General features: G+C 47.1%; 1 long non-coding RNA gene and 1 pseudogene across 1 annotated transcript in view; one reads left to right on the forward strand and one right to left on the reverse strand.

Annotated features, from left to right (window-relative positions):
- The first annotated feature begins 3,436 nt into the window (after positions 1-3,436).
- On the forward strand, positions 3,437-3,826 carry LOC103726428 (annotated as a pseudogene).
- A 10,663-nt stretch (positions 3,827-14,489) lies between these two features.
- Positions 14,490-17,361, reverse strand: part of LOC115068575 — a 7,876-nt gene continuing 5,004 nt past the window's right edge. The window contains exons 2-3 of the long non-coding RNA XR_003847920.1: positions 14,932-15,118; positions 14,490-14,833 (exon numbers count right to left, since the gene is read on the reverse strand). This is a non-coding gene — a long non-coding RNA (uncharacterized LOC115068575). The remainder of the gene's footprint in view (positions 14,834-14,931; positions 15,119-17,361) is intronic.

Consider the following 17,361-nt stretch of genomic DNA (forward strand, 5'->3'; position numbering starts at 1 on the left):
ATGCAAACCATTGGCATGTGCAAGCTAATTTCTCAATTGCTAGCACTTGGGAGGCTGAGCTGGACTAGAAAGTGAAGTTCTGCCTCAGGAAAAAAGAAGGACTGGGGACGAAGTAGTGTGGCCTTGGGTTGAGTTTTGTGATGCCCTGCTGTCTGAGGTGCTGCTCCTACCAGACGTCCTATGAGTCCTGCCACTCACATCTCCACAGAGCCCATGGCCCTTGAATTTGGAGGGATTTGCAATTTCTCCTTAAAGACACTAATTCCCATGATCCTCACATATCTCCATGGAAAAATGAAATAGAATGTCATTATTGTTAAGCCCATTTCCAAATGTGGAATCTGAAGCTCAGAGAGTTGGTGTCTTGCAAAAGATTCCATTAACCCCAGCCCCCCCTGTACTCTGCCTTCCTCCATCAATGTACCCCCCACCCCAAGCAAGATTTCTAGATCAGCTCTGCCAGCCCTGGCCTGGCCCATCATCTTACTTTGATGCTACCAAAACAGCTTCTTGCCTCTCCATCTTCAGGCTGCTGTGATTCTGCAGTCCCCAGCGGAGGACAGCAAAGCCCAGTGGGAAAAAGACACAACCTAGCACAAAGAGCAGGGTCATGCCTGTCTGCAGGAGAGAAAACAGAAAAGATGGCCGTGAAGACACCTCAACACAGCATCCTCAGACTCCCCCCAAGAAGGACGTCATGTCCTATGAGACCCGCTCATCTGTCATTGCTGTAAGCCTCCAGGCAAAACTATAGTCTGATTTCTTTCGGCGCCTTAGTGTACTTTCTGTTTGGAGCCAGGGGCTCCATAGGTAGCCCGGGTGGACCTTGAACTCTCGATCTTCCTGCTGCAGCCTCCTAAGCACTGAGATGGCTCCTGGCCTTTGCTGTACTCTTCATGTCATTCATCTAGGGCAACTGGACATCCTGCTAGTTTGCTTGCTTGCTTGCTTGTTTGTGACAGGGTCTCAACTGACTGAGACTGGCCTTGAACTCCTTGTTCTCCTGAATTCACTTCCAAAGTGCTAGGATTACAGGTGTGAGCCACCACACCCTACTGCTTGTTTTGTTTAAACTCAATCTGGACTATTTCATTTTTTCCCTATAACCCTTGAAGTTGGCCCTCACTCTCAGAACACCTAACATCTTAGCCTGTTATGGCGGCATGCCCCAGTAATCCCAGCACCCAGGAGGCTGTAGGAGGATCCCAAGTTGGAGGACACCCTGGGCTACAGAGCAAGATGTTTTCTCAAACAAGAACAGTATGGCTGTTGCTCAGTACAAAGTGCTAGCCTGGCATGCTCATGAGGCCCTAGGTTGGACCCCCAGCACTGACATACACAAAAAATGGGGGTAGGGATGGAGGTGGAGAGGTGGCTCAACAGTTGAGTTCATGCTACTCTTGTAGAGACCCTGACTTCTGTTTCCAACACCTGTATCAAGTGGTTCCCAACTGCCTGTAACTCCAGCTCTAGGGAATCTGAAGCCTCTGACCTCCACAGGCACCTACACTTATGTGCCTAGACACACACACATAGACACAATAAATAAAATAAACATTTTAAAATAAATATGAAAATAAAAATAAACAAAAAACACATGAAAACAAAATAAGTCCTTTTTAAAAGTCCTTTCCCTAGGCTGGAGAGACGACTCAGCAATTGAGAGCACTGGCGGCTCTTGTGGATGACCCTGGTTTGGGTCCCAGCACCCACATCAGTTCCAGGGGATCTGATGCCCTCTTCTGACCTCCATGGGCATTGTACGACATGGGTGCACTTACACACATGCAGGCAATACACTCATACACATAAAATAAAAATAATCAAATGCATAGTAAAAACCATTTTCATTCATCCCAATGATGTGCGTGTTCCTTCTTAGCTCCACCCTACCACAACCTCTGCAGTACACACCCAACTCTGTTGCCTCGCCCTCATACTTGTCACAGGCCTCACCTCTCAGGGACAAGGTGGGAGGGCAGAGGGGGAGGCTATTTCTCCACAGCACCCAAAACTTGGAAAGAGGAAGGGAGGGGGTGTCCAAATTGTCAAAATACTTAGAAATTTAAAATAACATTTCAAAAAAGAAATTCAAAGATTATTATTACATAAAAACGAAAAAAGAATCAGGAACTCATTATCTATCTATCTATCTATCTATCTATCTATCTATCTATCATCTATCTGTTTATCTATCTATAAAATATATATTCTTTTTTGCTTGGAAAAGCTTCCCCCCTCCATGCACTCCAGGGAGGAGAGGAGTCCGGAGGCCAAGGCGCGATGGAGGGAGCTGGAGCCTGACATCCTGCATCCTTTGAGTGGTTTTTAAGGGACCTCCCGGGATAGATAGGTGTCAAACTGCAAGGGCTCGAGACTGTCTGTAGAGGAGGTTGGACAGGCAGGAACATCACCCTCCCATTGGTGGGCTGGTTGGACTATGCCGTCTTCCCATTGGCCAATTTCCTGACACAGGTGCCCTGCTCTTGAGGAGGGGGTGGGGCGTTCTAGTGCATCAGGTAGAATTGACCAATTAGAATTTGTTGGTGATTTGATGGACAGCTACATTTTAGTTGTGAAGTTGCAAAGGGGAGAGATAATGACACATGCCTTTAATCCCAGCATTCAGGAGGCAAAGGCAGGCGGATAGCTGTGAGCTCGAGGCCAGCCTTGTCTACATAGTGAGTTCCAGGTCAGCTGGGGCTACGGCTACAGGTAGACCCTGTCTCAAAAAGACCAAAAAGAAAAAGAGAAAAAAAAAGAGGAGAGGAGAGCTGGAAAATAAGAACAGCCTTGGTGGTTATTTCTTTAAAAGGCCATATAGCATAATTGCTAGTCTAAAATTTCAAGTATATCTGCATTTCTAATTCAGAGTCTACATATAATCAAAGAAACACGAAGCACGGAGGGTAGTGTGCTCCTCCTATAGTCCCAGCTACGCAAGATGCAAGCTAGAAGGATCACATGATCTCACATAGCCCGGGCTGGCTTCAAACTCACTATGTAGCCAAATACGACTTTGAACTTCTAAACCTACTGCCTCCACTTCCCAGCTAGTTCTGGCATTTAAGGTGTGCGTCACCATGCCTGGTTTTACCCAGTGCTGGGGATTCAACCCAGGGGCCTACTAGGAAAAGCACTCTACTAACAACTATGTCTCCAGGCCCTAAGATCCTGTCACTTTTTTGTTTTTGTTTCCTGTTTTTTGAGACAGTGTCTCAAGAGCTATGTAGCGCTAGCTGACCTGGAACTTGCTATGTAGATGAGGCTAGCCTCAATCTCACAGAGATCCACCTGCCTCTGCTTCTGGGGTGCTGGGATTAACCTGACAAGACACTGTCTCTTAAAAATTATGTAAATAAGAAGTTGTACTTGCCAACGCAGCTTCCCTCCCACAATCCTTTGTGCCCTTCCTTTCCAACTTGGGCCCCGGGGAATGGCTCCCGCAAAGAAGGGTGGCAAGAAGAAGGGCTGTTCTGCCATCAACGAGGTGGGGACCCGGGAATACACCGCATTCAACATTCACAAGCGCATCCATGGAGTGGGCTTTAAGAAACGTGCCCCTCGGGCACTCAGAGAAATCCGGAAATTCGTCATGAGAGAGATGGAAACTCCAGATGTGCGCATTGACACCGGGCTCAACAAAGCTGTCTGGGCCAAAGGAGTAAGGAGTGTTCCACATCGTATCCGCTTTCGTTTGTCCAGAAAACCTAATGAGGATGAGGATTCGCCAAACAAGCTGTACACCTTGGTAGCCTGTGTCCCTGTCACCACATTCAGAACTCTACAGTCAATGTGGATGAGAACTGCTGAGACTCAGTTATAAAAAACAACAAAAATTATGTAAATAGCTGGGCACTTTAATCCCAGCACTTAGGAGGCAGAGGCAGACAGCTCTCTGTGAGTTCCAGGCCAGCCTGGTTTACATACCGAATTCCATGACAGCTAGGGCTACAGGGAGACCCTGTCTGAAAAAGACAAAAAAAAAAAAAAAATTATATAAATAGAATCTGGGATTGTAATCAGTGGCAGAAGCCTTGCCTAGCATTCCTAAGGCCCTAAATTCACTCCCCAGCACCGCTAAAAATGAAAACAAACACCTAGCAGGGCAAGGTAGCTTCCAGCATTTGGGGAGCTGAGCAACAGGATCACAAGTTCTAGGCCAGCCTATGTTACACAGAGACCCTGCCCCTGAAAGCCCCAAACCAACAAGGAGCCAGGAGCAGCAGCAACCAACATGCTTCCTGGCTTCAATTTCCATGAAATTCAGGCAAAATAATATTGATGAAAAATCAGAACAGCACTTAACTTGGTGGAAGGTAGGTTTTTTTTTTAATTTTAATTTTATGTGTAAGTGTTCTGCCTGCATATATATAAGTACACCTATGTTGTGCAATGCCTGTGGAGGGCAGAAGAGGGCGTCATACCCCTGGAATTGGAGCTACAAATGGCCATTAGCTGTCATATGGGTTCTAAGAACTAAATCCAGTCCTCTGCAAAAGCAGCCAGTGCTCCTAAACACTAAGCCATCTCTCCAGCCCCTCTCCAGCAAAGGTTTTGATCAAGAGGAACTCCAAAGAGCCTTTTGACTTGTTGGGAATACCCTCATGTAAATCACAGTGCACACAAACATGTATAAGAATAGATACATTTTCCACGTAGACTCTCAAGATTTGCACTTACAGCTGCAGCTGCAACTGTAAAACATGCTGAAGAATTTTAGAGCCTCCGTTTGCTGAAGGGTAGTAAGCAGAGCCTTTGTGAACTTCTGTATCCTTAGCTGCAAGGGTGGTGAGGGTTTCTGTTATTGTTGTTTTTGGTTTGTTTGTTTGAGATGGGGTCTCCCTGTAGTACCAGTTGGCCTGTAACTCACTATGTAAACAAGGATGACCTTAATCTCTCAGAGATCCACCTGCTTCTGCCTCTTGAGTGCTGGGATCACAGGCATTCTCCCTCAAGTCTGGCTTCCATGAAAAGTGTTTTGAAACAGGATAGCCAGACATAGGGTTGTGTGCCTGTATCCTAGCAATCAGAAGACTGAGGAAGTAGTATCACAAGTTCAAGGCCCCACAAGGCTACAAAGCAAGAACCCTGTTGAAAAAAAACTCAAACCAAACAAGTAAACAGAAAAAAAATACCACTGAAAAGAATTTTGGCATCTTCATTCACATTTTGAGACCTCAGCCCCTTTAACACTTATCTCTACTACATTTTTCTCCCTTCATGGTCTTCTGAAAATTAACGTTTAAATCAAGAACATGATAATGTTATCTGAGCATAGTCACTCATGCTGTTGATCCAGTACTTAGGACCAGAGGCAGATGGGAAGAGTTAACATCAAGGCCAGGCTGAGCTACATAGATAGACCCTGTGTCCGAGAGAGAGAGAGAGAGAGAGAGAGAGAGAGAGAGAGAGAGAGAGACTGTATCCAAAAGGAGGGGGAAAGAAGAGGAGAGAGGGAGAAAGAGGGGGGATAAAATAACGGTGTTGAAGGGGAGGGTCAGTATTTTGGGTGCCTATCCAGTATCCATTCTCATTTTATCCTTTTTGGAGGCGGGGAGACTGGATTGTGCTTATTTGCAAAAGCGAATGACCCAGCCCCCCTTGAAGCTTCAAGCCTGATTCCATATGCAGAAATCTTTATATGGAGGTGTGCTTGCACCTGTATATAATCTTAGGACTTGGGGGAGGGGTAGAAGAAGGAATACCAGGAAATTCAAGGCTAGTCTGGGCTACATGAGAACCTGTATACACAAATAAGTAAGTAAGCTCTGCTGGGAAGAGCTGAGTAGAGGCCCCAGCTACTGAGAGGCCGAGACTGGAAGAACTCTTGGATCCAGCAGTTCCAGGTCAGCCTGAAAATATAACCAAACCCCTTCCTCAAACCAAAACCAACAAAAAAAACAAAGCAACTCTCAAGAGGCTGAGTTTTGATCAGAAAGCAGGCAGCTGTTCTTCAGAGTCTGTCTTACTCTGGGTAGGCTCACTTGTGAGGATTCAACAGGCTATCTAGAAAGAGCTTCCCCTAATATTCCATCATTATGAGTCCCAAGCACAAAGGCACTGTGCTAAAATACCGCATATACATGCTCACATTTGTCTTTCATGAAACCTTGTAAATAACTCCCCCATTTCCCTGCTGAGAAAAATGAGGCTTAGAGAAGTAAATGCCTTGTCCAGGTCACACATAAATGGCAGAGCTAGGACCAGATAGATAGATAGTGCTCGTCCCTTCAGCACCCAGGGACAGTCAACTTCCTCTGGACCTGTAGCTTACCCTGAAATATAGACTGCAGAGGGGGGAAAAAGCTCCAGGGCCAGGAGCTGGGCAAGGTTGGGCCCAAGTTTCATTGGAATCTTCTAGACAAGAGTTTTTCTTTTGTCATCAGTTTCTTCTTGTTTTCAGCCAAAGTGTCCACAGCTACACAGACTTGTCTGAGAAATAAAAGATGAAGGGAGACAGTAGTGGCAGATGGCAATAGCTTTCTATTATTTTAGTGACCCACAGAAGTCTATTTCATAATGCAATTCTCTTTCTCTCTCTCTCTCTCTGAATTGAAAGCAAATTTATGTTCTTTCTTCTTCAAGATGGTCTCACTGGCTGGCTTCAAACTCCCAATCATTTCCTTCAGCTCCCTAGAACTGGAATTACAGAGCTGTGCCACCATGCCTTTCCTGTATGGGGGACGGGCTGTACTGGGATGGAATGCAGGTCCTTAGCATGGAAAGCATGTGCTCTACCACTGAGGTACACCTCCAGCCCAGTGACCTTTCTCATAGTAACAACTGTCCTTTCCATGCAGTGCCTTGGGACCTTTGGTGTATGCACTGCCAAATTCAGTTCACAATTTCACAACCCACTAGTGGGTAATGACTTAGGAAAGTGTGGGCTTACAGCGATCCTCAATTGTTTTTCCCTCTCATAACTGTGTTCCTAAGGAATCTTTAGTTGCTTTTCCTTAAACTCTGCCCATAAGGAAAAATTTAATAACACAAAACACTATATAGCTCTTGACGTGTACCTGTGCCTCATATATTAAAAAAGAGTTCTTTGTACACTAAGAACCATAAACACTGGATATGGTAGTTCACATCTGTAATCCAAGCACTCAGAAGGTTGAGGCAGGAAGATGGAGAGTTTGAGGCCAGCCTGGGCTACACAGTGAAAACTTGTCATAGTAAAAACAAACCAAGGGCTGTTGAGATGGTTCAGTAAGTAAAAGGTACTTGCTGCAAAACTTTATTCCCTGATATAGATCTCTGGAACCCATGTAAAGGTGGAAAGAAAGAACCAACTCCACAAAGTTTTCCTCTGACACGTACCACAGCATGTGTGCCTTGCCCACACAATAATAAATAAAATTTAAATTTAAAAAAGAACTAAAGGGGGCTGGAGAGATGGCTTAGTGGTTAAGAACACTGACTGTTCTTGCAGAAGACCTGGGTTCAAATCCCAGCACCCACATGGTAGCTAACAACTGTCCATAACTCTAGTTCCAGGGGATTCGACAGCCTCTTCTGTCTTCCAGGGGCATTGCACAACACTGGTGCACTTACCTACATGCAGGCAATGCACACATACACATAAAATAAAAATAATAAATTTTAAAAAAAGAACTAAAAAAAAAAAAAAAAAAAAAACGCCAGGGGAAAGGGGGAGGGAAGAAAGGGAGGCAATAAGAGGATAAATATGGTAAAAAACTATGATACGTTGCATGAAAAAGTCTATGAAACCCATCACTATGTACAATAAATATTTGCCAATGAAAAGCAATGTTTACCCCGATGGGAGCAATGTTAAGAATGCTTGAGAGAACTGGGCATGGTGGCACATACCTTTAATTCCAGCACTTGGAAGGCAGAGGCAGGTGGATGTCTGTTAGTTTGAGATGATAGCAAGTTCCAGGTCAGCCAGGGTTACAGGGAGACCCTGTCTTAAAGAAAAAGACATAATTTTACAGAACAGGAAGTTGAAGCTGAGAGGTTACGTTGGTTCTTGAAATGGCTGATGTCTAGACTGGAAACTGAGAAACTTACCTCCTAGCTCTGCTTCTTTGCTTCGCCATGTGTGGAAATGATGGAACTGACCCAAGATGTTTGTGTTCCCCAAACATGAGTAATTTTTTTGTTTGTCCTATTTGGCTTAATAATAGACATGTTTGCATATTTAGTGGATGTTGGACACCAACATCTATATAAACTATCTATATAAACTGCTGTAACCCTCACAATAACCAAGAGAAAGACTGCAGCTGAAGAGGTGGCTTGACTGGTTCAAGGCCAAGTAGTTAGTAAGTAGTTCTGGAACAGCTGGAATTGCTCGTTTTGTTTTATTAAAAGCCAAGGTCTCAGCAGGGCATGGTGGTGAACACCTTTAATCCCAGCACTTGGGAAGCAGAGGCAGGCGGATCTTTGTGAGTTCAAGGCCAGCCTGGTCTACATAGTAAGTTCCCAGGACAGCTGGGGCTACAAGGAGACCCTGTCTCAAAAAAGACAACAACAACAACAAAAAAGCTGAGGTCTCTTAGGCCAGGTGTGGTGGCACTCACCAGCCTCCCAGCATAGGCAGGTGAGATCTGGGCCAGCCTGGTCTACAATGAGTTGCAGGCCAGACTGGACTTAAATTCCTAACCCTCTACACAGCTGGGATTTGAACCTAGCAGTGTGAATTCCAGAGTCCCAGCCTGTAACCTTGTCCTCTAAAAACAAAGTTTTAACTGTTGAAAATGGACCTCCAGCATCACTCCTAAATAGGCAAGTAACAAACAACAATAGAAGTGACAAGATAGACTGCTCTAGCTAGATGGTATCAGCTGCCATACTTCCTGAGCCATCTCTCCATTAGGAAAAGAAAGCTAAGTGGGAACGTTAGGTGCTAAAGGGCTTCTGGCAGCAAGATGAGACTTCATCCTGGGATACTGTGATAGGGCTGGGTGTGACATGGTGGCTTACACCTGGAAAGGAGGCATCTCAGCAACTGGGAGGCTGAGTCAAGAGTACCTGACCACAGTATGTTCAAGGTCAGCCTGGGCTACATAACAATCTCCTGCGCACCACCCCCCCCAAAAAAAGGAGGAGGCTGAGAGCTGAGCTGGCTCAGCAGGTAAGAGTGCTTGGAAGGAGAGAATGCACTTCACATAGTTGTCCTCTGACCTCCACACTTGCACTGTGGTACCTATATTCATGTACATAAACCACATACACAATAACCTTTTGAAAAATGGAGAAAGTGGCCCAGCGTGGTGGCGCATGCCTTTAATTCCAGAACTTGGGAGAGGCAGAGGTAGGCAGATCTTTGTGAGTTTGAGTCCAACCTGGTCTACATAGCGAGTTCCAGGCCAGCTGGGGCTACAGAGAGACCCTGTCTCCAAAAAAAAAGAAAGAAAGAAACAAAGAAAAATGGAGAAAGGGAGAAAATATGTGGAAAGGGAACTGGAAAAGAAATAGTGCATGTGAATAGGCATTAGTATCTTTGAGTGCATGTTTGTGTGTATGTGTGTGCACGTGCATGTATGTGTGTGTGTATTTGCTCACTGAACTGGTATGCCACCTAAAATAAACCCAAGATGAGATGCCCTCCACACACATTGCTGCAGTTCAAGTGTTCCAAAAGAGTCTGACTATGCCTGTGGAGGAAGGGAGAGACCACCAGTCCCTCCTGGCCTGGGACTGCAATCAGATAGCTTTCTAGCCACTGAAGGCACCTATGGAAGAATGGTGTGGGCAGTGCTCACTCAGCACAGGTAACCTCTGTCCCTCCCTCCCTCAGCCTGACTCACCAGATAAGTCTCTTGCCCCCACACTGCTTTCTGTCATTGCAGACCTGTCAGCAAGTTCCCCTGGGCCTGGAGTTTAGCATTTCCTGTTGCTTTGGGCTCGCTTGTCCCAGGCTCCCAGGCTCATCCTAGGCACTGCCTGCCTCAGCCCTGTGCCAGCAGGGAGCAGGTGTGATGTCCTGGAGACTGTGAATAAACCACTGAGCAGCCTGCAGTGTCTGTTTTCCACCTGATACCCAGACAAGGGTAGGATTCCCTCTACCTGCACTCTGTGGAGAGGTCTGGTCAGGGTGCCAGGACATTTATTATTTAGTTCTTTTGTTTGTACCTGTCCTGAGTTAGTACAGTGCCAAGCAAGTCTGGTCCTACCCTTTTTCTCCTTACACCAGAAAAAGCTGCAGTGTACAACAGATGAGATGAAGATGGATGGATGGGATTCTAGGCCCCATGGATTCTAGGCCCTTTCTTGCGTATCTTGTCAGTGTGATCTTGGCTAGGTTTCAGAACCTTTCTGAGCCTCTGTCATGCATGCATTGCCTGGGCCTGAATCCTGGTTTTGCTACTATCCACCCAAGAATCTTTGTGCAGGTGCTCTGACTCTCCCAAGCCTTAAAATTTTTATGTACAAATGGGACAGTAGCAAGAACTCTACAAAGGGCTGCTGGGGATGAGTAAATGAGGTAGCAGAGAGCACAGTTCCTTATGACAGGTCATTGTACCCTTTAGTAGTGGTTGCCTGATTGTTCTGTGGGACTAGGGAATGAAGCCTTGCTCAGGCTATGAAAGCGCTCTACTATTAAGCCTCCTGCATGCCTATCCTTGTGAGATGGGTCTTAATATCAAGGATGGTTTTTGGACTTAGGATCCTCCTGTCTAGGCCCTGCATATGCTAGGATCACAGAGTGAGCCACCACATCTGGCTGAGGGCAGCATCTTTAATCCTGCACAGTAATGACTTAAGTATAAGCCTTTCATTTTCATGTTAAGAAGGCTGAGGTGCCGGGCATGGTGGCACATGCCTTTAATCCCAGCACTCAGAAGGCAGAGGCAGGCAGATATCTGTGAGTTCAAGGCCAGCCTGGTCTACATAGTGAGTTCTAGGCCAGCTGGGACTATAGGGAGACCCTGTCTCCAAAAGGACATGTGTGTGTGTGTGTGTGTGTATGTGTGTGTGTGCCTGCAATGTGTGTGTACTCATGCTGCAGCATGTGTGTGAAGATCAAAGGAGTCAGTTCTCTTCTTCCACCTTTACATGGGTTTACATGGGTTTTAGACTTTACAGGTCTTTAGACTTGAGTGGTAAGCACCTTTATTCTGTTGAGCCATCTCCCCAGCCCAGGAACCTTTTCTTTCTTTTTTTGAGACAGGGTCTCCCTGTAGCCTCAGCTGGCCGGGAACTTGCTATGTAGACCAGGCTGGCATCAAACTCACAGAGATCCACTTGCTTCTGCCTCCCAAGTGCTGGGACTAAAGTCATGCGCCACCACGCCCAACTTGGGAACCTTTTCTTAATATCTAGGAGATGATACTGTCAGAGGGCCAATGGAAGAATTGAAAGTATTAGATCAAAATTAGATCTGGGGGCTGAAGAGATGACTCAGTGGTTAAGGATGCTGGCTACTCTTACAGAGGACCAGGGTTCAGTTCCCAGCACCCACATGGTGACTATCATCCCTAACTCCAATTCCAGGGGATCCTATGCCCTCTTCTGGCCTCCACGGGCATTGCATGAATGTGGTGCACCTACCTACTTGCAAGTAAAACACTTATATACATAAAAATAAATAAATCAAAATCAGAGCTGGCTCCCTCCCCATGCCCACACCCAAGCCTCCCCAGGCTTCGTTCTTCTTCTGTGACCTCTGCATCTCCCATCTCTCACTCACCCTACAATGGTGGGGAGTATGGCCTTTTTTTCTCAATTTCCTGGGTCTGTTCGACACCTTCTGTGACACTATTTGACACCTTCAGCTTTGAACTTCGGGCTGAGGGAGTTGTGATAGCTGCCATGAAGTCAGTGTTTCCCTGCTTCCCACTGTGTGTGCATTGTTCTACTGTTCCAAAGGCCTTGGTTTGGGCCCATGTTCATGTGGGCTCAGTGTAGTCAGCTGAACATTCTGGAGAGGTGGGGACCTGGCTGTTACCAGAGCAGCAACCAAGAAAGGATGTGGTCTGAAGTACTCAATTAAAAGGAAATGTAATTTCTAACAGAAAAAAAAAAGAAGTGGGGCCTTGGCAAAGTGAGGCACATACATTACCCCCTCCTATTGCCTTGCCTAGCAACTAGTTGGCCTGGTGCAGTCAGCCCTCGTACACACGGGGGGAGCCACTGGTAAGGACAGAATACCATTAGACTGGCCACTGTGGACCATGGATGTGCCTGGGCCCTTGCCAAAGCTCAAGTCTCTCTTCTGGCAGAGTCTGAAAATAGACAAGACTTGTGTCACCGGAGGCCTTCCTGTAGCAGAGATGGGAACTGTGCTCAGCCTGGTCCTTGAGACTCAGAAAAAAAAAAGACAATCTCAAGGAAGCAACCTGACCCTGCTTTCAATCAATGATGGCGGCATTAGGAAGTAGCTAAACTCCAGTTCTCTGAAAGGGCTAGAGGTGACATAGGGCGTGGCAAGGACCCTATAAATGTGACTGAAAAGGGAAAGGAGAGGTTCAAGATCCAGGACAAAAGCCCTGACAATTTCTGCAGCTTCCTCATGGAAAGCTGGGGGGCAGCAGCTGTGGTAAGGTACATCATGAGAAGGAGCAGAAGTAGGTATATGGTGGCACTGTGTTTGAGGGAAATGTCAGGATGTAGCCACTATGCAGGGAGCACAAGGCCTTCATGGGAGGAGTGTGTGCACATGCTCATGCACATGCAACCAGATGTTTACAACCAGAAAGGTCAGGAGGGAAACTGAGCACCTTGGGAGGCAAAAGAACAGGGCGGCTGATTGACAACACTGCATTCGTGGATAGAGCTAGAATTGAGTCAGTGGATTGTTTTCTGGGAGGTCCCAAAGCCAGGCCAAGAACTAGAGCTTGGGCCATGGAGCTGAATCAGAGCAGGCCCAGCACTTGCAGTCTGACTCAGGGGTCAGGCAGACATGGAGAATTTCAGTACCTCTGTGATGGGGCTGAAGAGTGGCACCCATCTGGGAGTCAGAATGCAAAGCTCAGAGCAGCAACCTAAACCTGAGGGGACAGCAAGACCTCACGGGGGAGGGGGGGGGCAAAACTGAGCATGGGGTTGAGGGATGAGGCAGGAGTGCATCAAGAGAAAGTAAGGGTGTTCTAGGCAGAGGGAACAGCATTTGCAAGGCTGAAGAGCTGTGAGACCCTATGCATGCAATCTTAGCGACCTTCAGCAGATCTTATGTGGCATATTCAAAGAACTGATTGGACATAAAATTTTATCTGTCCACACTTGTATTATCTGGGCCTGCCCTCCAGCAAAATGTCAGTAGAAGGTCAGGAAATTTGCCTTCTTGGAGCTCCAAGGCCTACAGCAGAGCTTGGCACCTCTGGGAGATGTGAAAAGATTAGATGGAAACAGCCTGCTACAGGTTTGGGCTTCATCCTAGAGTCACTGGGACGCTTTTGAGGGGTTCAAAGTGGAAAAGGAACTAGATTTGATGTGAGCACCCAGTGGTGACACATGCCTTTGATCCCAGCACTCAGGAGGCAGAAGTAGCAGGATCTCTGTGAGATCAAGGCCAGCCTGGTCTACATAGCCAGCTGGGGCTACAGGAAGACCCTATCTCAAAAAACCCTAAACAAATAAACGAAGGAACAAACAAAAAAGATATGATGTGGTTGGTAGAAAATCACTTTTGACAGTGATCCAAAGCTGGAGAAAAAAAGTAAAAAATGGTGAAATGAGATCAGGTTGAAAACGTATTGATAACGCCATACAGTTAAAAGTGGGGTTTGTTTGTTGTTGATTTTAAACACAGTATCTCTGCAAAAGATCTAATGAACACAGGGAGGCTCACTGACTCTGGTTCTCCCTTTGCAGCACCCCAGGACCCAGCACGCCTCCTTCTGACGCCCAGCATCTGACGAAGATTCGACCAGGAATTCGCACTTCCGTTGAGTCTGGGCGGGAAACGGAGTTTCGAGATTATAAACAAAGTGGTCGCAAACTGAGGCCAGTGGAGTGAGGCGGGAAGAGTGAGTTTGAGTCTCGGCGGCCGCCGTAGTCGCAGCTCCTGGTCCCCATGGCAACGGCAAGAAGCAGTGCCAGACTTCTGGGCGGTGCTGGCGCCAGGACTGTTTGGACCCAGCGCGGCGCGGAATCTGTAAACTGCCCGCGGCCTCGAGGGTGCAGGTGATGCGGACCGGCGGGTTGAGGGAGCCTGGATGAGGGGTCCGTGGAGGGCGTGGCCCGGGCCTGCTGGAGCCAGCGGGGAAGGCGCCGCCCTCGAGTCCCCAGACCCCCATCAGCGTGGGCCCCAGTTTCCCAACAAAGGAAGAGGAACCTGGGCACCTGGTGTAACGGCTCTCAGCCCTGAGCCCGGGATCTCCTCTCTTCTGCAGTTCTGGACAGACTCGCGCCGCCGTGTCCGATGGACGTGAGTCCAGGCCCGGTCAGCGCCCTCCGCTCGCCTCACCTTGCCTCGCCGTGAACCCGGCCTGGGGAGGGATATTCTACCCAATAGACCCTTACAGCTCGGGCAGAGCTCTGGGAGAGTGCTGGGGACACACTTTCCCGAGGTGGCATGTTTGGGGGATCCCTGGCAAGATAAAGGGTTTAGTAGTAATCCAGAGAGCAGCAAGTAGCACCTGCCTAGGATGGAGAGGACGGGAACTGCTTAGACATCCGTGTGACCTAAGCATAGAGGGGGAGGAGAGCGAAGTAGGCAGGCCTATAGTAGGGTGGGGGGTGTCCTTTGTCCCTGAGCCCTTGGGAGCCACTAATGGAGATACATGGCAACTGGTGTGGAAAGGGGCAAGTTGAAGGAGGGGCCAGCAATGAGGGTTGAAAAAGTAGTCACACCAGTCAGGTACAAGAGATCTGTGTAGAGAAGTCTTCTACAAAGAGGAGCAATACTTCTCAGAAGGTTCTAGAATGACCAGCAGGATGGTGAATCAAGGTTGCCCTACAGACTCCCCCGCCCCCGACCTGTGTCTCTTTTGGTGTTCCTGTGCAGCTGCTTCCTACCTCTTGGTCACCTCTTTCTCCTGTGCTTGCCCAGGCCTCCTCCAGCCCGTGGAATGTGGCTTCGGCTTCTGGCAGCAGCCCTCCCTTGCTGCTTCCCATCCCTGCCATCGTCTTCATTGCTGTGGGCATCTATTTGTTGCTGCTGGGCCTAGTGCTGCTCACTAGGCGTTTCCTGCTGGTGAGCGGCCTGGTGGGGAGAAAGGTTGGGCTTTGGGGATGAGGAACCTGGTTGGTTGGTACGCTCCCTCACTTGCAGGTTTCTGCTCTGAGACGCCATTGCCACTTAGTCCTGGCATCTTTCCTTTCTGTTTTTCTGTGACCAGAGCAGTCTTCCTGCTTGTCCCAGTTAACCCTTCTCTTGCTCCTCTTGGAAAAGAACATGGAAAGTTTTCTGCCCCTCCCTGCTTCCTGGCCCAGATCCCGAGCCTTATCATCTCTTAGGCCCAGGGCTGCTGCACAGACTGTAGCTCCCCCTGCAGGAAGCAAGGTGCCTCTGAGACCCAAGACTGTTGCTGGACCTGTGTGGAAGCCTGCAATTTTGCTATACTCAGTCCAGCCCACTACCTGGATGCCTGCTGCCCCCATCCCAACGAAGCTGTGAGTTCCTTTCTTACCCTACAGAGTCCTAATTTAGGTATGATCTGCGCCTTCATTTTCTTTGTTCAGCACATTTATTACTGAGCACCAACTCTAGGCCAGGCACTGTTCCAGTACTGAGTCATGTGCAGACAGCTAAAAACAACAGAAGCACCGTAGCAGATCATTTCTGGTGATGAAAGGTACTTGAAAGAAAAGAAAATAGGGCAATAGCTGGAGAGGGATAATCTGGGTGATATGCCCAGCACATAATGAGAACCTCTGAGCAAGGTATTTAAAAGAAAATCTAGAGCTGGGAGTGTAGCCCAGGTTGGTAAAGTGCTTGCCTAGCAAGGACCAGGATCTAGGTTTGATCACCCAAAAAACACCTGTTCATTGGGTGAATATTATGTTCCAGAGAACAGTGCTAGTTTACTGACATTGTTTTCCCTTGCAACCCTGAGAACCAATCATTTATTTAAATTCAACGTTACTTGATTTTTTGTCTATTTATTTTGAGACAGGGACCTGTGTATGAGGCTGGCCTCAAACTTGCTGTGTAGCCAAGGCTGGCTTTAATTTTTGTTTTGTTTTGTTTTAATTTTTAAAAAAATTTTATTTATTATTTTTTTATTTTATGTGCATGCCTGTATTGCCTGCATGTAGGTAAGTGCACCTGTGCGTGCAACGCCTGCAGAGGTCAGAAGAGGCTGTCAGATCCCCTGGGACTGGAGAGTTGTTAGCTGCCATGTGGGTGCTGGGATTCGAACCTCGGTCTTCTGCAAGAACAACCAGTGTTCTTAACTGCTGAGCCATCTCTCCAGCCCCTTATTTATTATATTTATTTTATGTGTATGAGTGTATTGCCTGCATGTATGTGGGTGCACCTGTGTCATGCAGTGCTGCAGAGGTCAGAAGAAGGTGTCGGAGTCCCCTGGAACTGGAGTTAAGGACGATTCATAGCTGCCATGTGGGTGCTGGGAATCGAACCTGGGTCCTCTGCAAGAGTAGTCAGTGCTCTTAACCGCTGAGCCATCTCTCCAGTCCCTAATTTTTGTTTTTTTTAAAGACAGGATCTCACCCTGTAGTTCTGACTGGCCTAGGACTTGCTATATAAACCAGACTGGCCTGAACCTTAAGAGATTCACCTGTCTCTGCCTCCCAAATGCTGAGATTACAGACATGCTATACCACACCACACCTGGCTTAATTTTAATTTTTAACTGATTCATAATAATTATGCAACCTACATAATTTTTAAATTATTTTTAAATTTTAAACCTACATTTTTATTACAAAAAGTGTTGTTTACAAAATATTCATGTAGTAAGGCAAAGTGGTAGAACACTTGGCTAGCATCATAAGAAATAAAGGAAGGGAGGGGCTGGAGAGATGGCTCATTGGTTAAGAGCACTGGCTGCTCTTGCAGGGGACCCAAGTTTGGCTCCCAGAATTCACATGATGGCTAACAACTATCTGTAATTCCAGTTCCAGGGGATCTGGCGCCTTCTGGCTTGTGTGAGCACTGCATGCTCAGGTGCACTTATTCATGCAGGCAAAACACTCACATTAAAATAAAAACCAATCAACCAATAAATAGCTGGGCGTGACTTGCATACCTTTAATCTCAACACTCCAGAGGTAGAGGCAGGCAGATTGAGGCAGGCAGATTGACGCCAGCCTGGTCTACATAGTACGTTCCAGGCCAGCTGGGGCTACAAGAAGATCCTGTCTCAAAAAATAAAATAATTAAAAAAAAAAAAAAAAACATAAAGAGAGGGAGAGATAAGAAAGTACAAATCGAGTCAGGCATGGTGGTGCACACCTTTAATCCCAGCACTCGGGAGGCAGAGG

The sequence above is a fragment of the Nannospalax galili genome, unplaced genomic scaffold (genome assembly GCF_000622305.1).
Source record: "Nannospalax galili isolate Female #2095 unplaced genomic scaffold, S.galili_v1.0 scaffold788, whole genome shotgun sequence".
NCBI lineage: Eukaryota > Metazoa > Chordata > Mammalia > Rodentia > Spalacidae > Nannospalax > Nannospalax galili.